The following is a 5,147-nucleotide window of genomic DNA, read 5'->3' as shown; positions in this document are numbered from 1 at the left end:
ATGCTCTTCATAATAGGATTGTCAGGGGTTAGTATCCTCAGGCAAGACTTTCAATACAGGTCACAGGTCACCGGCTTTCATCTGTTTCTAGTAGGCTAAAGTTCTGTACTCTGGGGAAGTAGGAAACAGGTGTCTAGAGTCAAACAAGAAATTATAGGGGAGGCAGAGAATGAAGTTGCCAAGAATCAGTCAGATGGACATGGAAGGTCACTGTTACCGTAAATGCAGAGAATGGGAAATGGGAATAAGAAAGCAGGCTGGCAACTCAGCACATCGGAAAGTGATACATTCCAATATATTTAAGAGCCTGAACTCTGAGTTCAAACTACCCCAGTTCAACTCCAATCTGCATCTTGCTCCCTATATGGCGTAGCTAAGATATTTACCACTTACAGCTTCAGTTTCCCCACCTTTACTGTTCTGAGTGATCATCTATAAATCACAGTGCCTAGCATTAGATAAGCATTTAAAGCATATTTTCTGAAGTTCATGGAATGAGTCAGCAAATTTATTTCATCTCTTGTCTCTATTAGATTTGAGTCCTACCTGCCTCCCCATCTGTTGAAAGGCCAGGCTTCGGTGTCTTGTAGGTGCCAGGAGACCTGGAGAATGGATGAGACAGAGAATTTAATCTCTAGGAGAAGGAGGAAAGGGCACATATATAGCATACATGAATTTCTCATTTTAACCCCAACAAATGTGCACAGAGACAAATTAGGCGGTCACCTGTGAAATGCGATCATTTGCCTTGACTTCTTCCTTTGGGTAACACTGCTTTCCTGATGCTGGCCATCTGTACCTCCTAAGGAAAGGAGAGACCCCGTTTTTTTGCAAGGCCTTTAGTAGGATTTAAGTTGTTGCAGAGCTCTAAACCAGGCTGTAGATTCGGTTGGAGCTCATCACAACAGTCGCAGACCGACGTTGATGGATTCGGCAATTAGCTTATCCCAGCATCTAATATGTAAAAGGAGCATATTTCTGTCTCTCTTAAAGACTTCACAGAATGCTAACCATGGCTCTGTCTCTTCTCTCTCCCCGCGGCAGTAAGTTTCAGTGGGATTAATAACTGAGCTTGCCTGAGTTGGCTTCTTGATAGGGCTATTTAAAGCTGTTTGTTAACAACTTTCACGTGATGGCCTCTCCCTTCCCACACATGCTCCAGATGAAGAACTTCCAAGGTGCTGATGAAGCTTTGATGGTCTCCTTAAAGGTACCACGTTGCCTAAGGGCAGAGTTCTCAACGAGGCCTGGGCTCCCTGGGTAGTGGTGGAAAATGTGGAATGAAAGAATGAATAATTAAATAAGATTTTAAAGGATTTATATAGAGAAAAATCTAATGTTTGAATTTCTAATTAGAGGTAAAATAGATATTTTCACTATTTCAACACAAGTGTTATCAGTGCTGGAACTTTGGCTCATACTATGAATATACTGATTAAAATGTTAAAAGTCTGTTCTTTTGGCTGGAATTGTGTCAGCTCATTGCAGACACACTGTCTATCTCCTGCTCAATCAGCTCTGAAAGGCAGTGATAAATATCTTTGATTAATAAAACATTAGGAATCAAATTAAATATTACTGAATACATGCAGTGTCTTTGGTAGACAAGATCCTTCAATATACGCAGGCTTCTCAAGGGTGGAAAATAGTAACAGTTTATAATAAAAGTTAACTTTTACTGGTCACCTATCCTGTGATAGGCACTGTTCTAAGTGCTTTCTTAAGTATTAACTTATAAATCCTTATAATAAGCCTATAAGATAGGTTCAGTTTTTATTTCCATTTTACAGATGAGAAAAGTTTTAGTACATTGCCCAACAATTTGCAAAGAGTTTGGCTCAAAATCCTGTCCTCTCATCCACTATATTTTAAAATATACTACTACTACTACTACTACTACTATCTTCAGTACTGAATAATGACCACCCAAAGATGGTCCTAATCCCTGGAACCTATAAATGTTTTGAGATGAGGAGATCATCCTCGATTATCTAGAAGGTCCTAGGTCCAATCACAAGTAACGTTTTAAGAGAGGAAGAGAGGGATTATGCACGTAGAAGAGTAGAAGACAACGTGCACACGGAGGCAGAGATTGGTAGTGATTGGGCCACAAGCAAAGAAAGGCCATCAGCCGCCAGAAACTAGAAGAGGCAAGGAATGGGTTCTCCCCTAGAGCCTCTGGATGGAGTACGGTCCTGCTGATACCAGACACCCTGATTTCATTCCAGTGAAACTGATGTTGAACTTCTGGCCTCCAGAACTGTGAGAAAATAAGTTTCAGTTGTTTTAAGCCACCAAGTTTGTGGCAATTTGCTATAGCAGCCACAGGAAACTAACAGAGGTTGTGAAAGCTAGTTAACATAGAGCTTATCAAACACTTCATTTTATTTAAAGTTTAGGGGAAATATTTTGGCTAGGGTCCCTGAGTGATAACTACTGGGAGTAGAAACCAGGTTTGCTGACTCCCAGCCCAACAGTTTCAGCTCAGATGGAGCATCTCCCATATTCCAACTACAATCTCCTCCTGATTAATCCATCAAAGCCTCCTGCTCCAAGGAACTCTTTCTACTTTATAGTGCGTAGTCGTAGTCTCGGAGAGCAGTGTTTCTTTCTTGCTACATCTCATCTGAGGCCCTCTCACAGAATATGTGGTTTAGACACATATGTGGCTTTTGAAAGAAAATGGATTTTTTTAATTTAAGTTTATTTTATTTTTGGCTGTGTTGGGTCTTCGTTTCTGTGCGAGGGCTTTCTCTAGTTGCGGCAAGCGGGGGCCACTCTTCATTGCGGTGCGCGGGCCTCTCACTGTTGCGGCCTCTCCCGTTGCGGAGCACAGGCTCCAGACACGCAGGCTCAGTAGTTGTGGCTCACGGGCCTAGTTGCTCTGCGGCATGTGGGATCTTCCCAGACCAGGGCTCGAACCCGTGTCCCCTGCATTGGCAGGCAGATTCTCAACCACTGCGCCACCGGGAAGCCCGAAAATGGATTTTTTAAGGGCTAGAATGCAATTCTTCCATGTTGGTAAATGTGCATAATTACCTGCCTTCCACTATTTTTGTATTAAAAGGTTTAACATATGTAAAGGGCCAACCCCAAGTAAGTCCCATTTGATTTTTTAAAATTTTATAGACTTCCTTATCAAATTATCAGCATTCTTGGGAGAGATTAAACAACTGAATTTTCCTGAAGGACATTATTTTCTCATTTAGGCTACTCTTTGTATGTAAATACATCAGAGACCCCTGGAAAGGCAGAATGTTGTACGAGGAAGAACAGAGGGTTTCAAGCGGAAAATTTTTCTTTGAATCACAGGATATGTTGCTTAAAGGATAACATTAGACAACACCTATACTCTGATCCTTGGTTTCCTCATGTCTAGGTGAGAGATAATTGTCTTTGCCTGATCTTCTCCAACAAAGCTGTGTGTGTGTGTGTGTGTGTGTGTGTGTGTATGTGTGTGCAAAATAAGGATTTTGCTACACTTTTTTTTAACCTGAAGAATTCTATATACATATGAAGGGTTAAGGTTCTTTTTGTTCCATGTTTCACAATGCTTATCTCATGTCCCTGTAATAGTACTTACGAATGCTCTACAATGGGTTTATTTTTCAAGTCAAGCTCTCCTGCTACTTCCCTGACCTGCATGGGTCGTTTAAGCCAGCCAGCACCATCTATCTCCTAACAAAGCAACCAGAATATTAATGCATGCCAAACCATTTTCAGTGGTGACATCCAGAGATATCCATGAAAGCCAAACTCTAACATCATCTCCCCAACCGTCTGCTCTGCTGAATAGCATTTAGAGCTGATTCCTGACTCAATTTCCTTAAATATCTCTTTATCACTTCCCCCATTTTGACCTAGTTCCTCGTCTTAACTATGGTTTCAATTTTACCCTTAACTTTGTGGCCTCCTAGCTTAAAAGTAAATGCTCATAGCAGTCATACCTGGCCCCAAGATTCTCACAGGAGTACATTTAAAGGAGCCCTTCATAAGAAACCCACACATTGGCCAGCTATAAAACTAGAGAGCCTGCATATGATCTCTTCATGGTTAGAAGTATATACCCCTTTAATCCTTTGACTAGGATCTGTGTTGTATTCAGTACATGATCACTAAACACATGATGAGATTCAGCCTTAGGAACAGTGAAGTTAAGTACCCAGCTCTGATGATCTCATTAAGATCTCACCTTACTATAAAGACCCGCATTAACCTCATTTCAGTAAAGGTATGATGAGTACCATCTGTATGGTAGCCAATGGAGATGTAGTTCTAAACAAGACATTCTGGAGATGCTTACAATATAGTCTTGGAAATAGAGGAGTAAATAGACTATTACAATATAGCCCACTGCAGAGGTATTTGAAGGGGAAGGCCTCAGATGCCAAGGGAATAGAGAAAGACAACCTACATCAGACTAGGAGGAGTGCAAGGGTAGATTCTGAAAGCACGTGACTCATGAAGGAAGATTGAGATGTAGCCAGATGGAGAGAAGGAGAAAGCAATTCTCAGTACTGCTCTCATTTCTCTTTCAATACGTTCCCAGGCATATTGAACACCCTGCAGTGTATAAACTACTTTCTTATAATCTCCTCACTTCTTCCCACCTTCATTTAGCCTATGTGTCTCCATTTGTAAAATCCTCCTTACGCTATCTGTAGTTAGTCACATAGTGTAACTAATAAAGAAACAATATCACAATATTACTGGTTATAAAATCAAATCTATTTTATACTAGGTCTACAACAAAAGCTATGGGTTACTACTGAAAATTGTTTACAGTGTGACCTTTGGGCTTGTCCCCCCGCTAAGTTTTATTCAAAAGACCCAATTGGGTGCTCGCTTCGGCAGCACATATACTAAAATTGGAACGATACAGAGAAGATTAGCATGGCCCCTGCGCAAGGATGACACGCAAATTCGTGAAGCGTTCCATATTTTGTGCCCTTCCCCACCGTCCCGACCCCTTTGCTAATTAACACAAAAAATAGTGGGGTTTTGAAAAAAAAAAAAAAAAAGACCCAATTGGGTGTTTTCTGTGAAAATTGGTAGGATCATACCATTCAGTGACTACAAAAGCTCAGTTCCTCAGTACTTAAATCCAAGTTCCACCTAATTTGTGACATTACATTTTATGCCCTGCT

General features: G+C 41.0%; 1 non-coding gene across 1 annotated transcript; it reads left to right on the top strand.

Moving 5' to 3' along the window:
* The first annotated feature begins 4,838 nt into the window (after nt 1-4,838).
* LOC137753995 (U6 spliceosomal RNA) lies at nt 4,839-4,945 on the top strand. The gene has a single exon (XR_011071675.1). It is a non-coding gene; the product is annotated as a U6 spliceosomal RNA (small nuclear RNA).
* Nucleotides 4,946-5,147: the final 202 nt, after the last annotated feature.

Source organism: Eschrichtius robustus, chromosome 19, assembly GCF_028021215.1.
Source record: "Eschrichtius robustus isolate mEscRob2 chromosome 19, mEscRob2.pri, whole genome shotgun sequence".
Classification (NCBI taxonomy): Eukaryota; Metazoa; Chordata; class Mammalia; order Artiodactyla; family Eschrichtiidae; genus Eschrichtius; species Eschrichtius robustus.
Note: the sequence above shows the minus strand (reverse complement) of the source record. Positions and strands in the feature narration are given on the sequence as shown.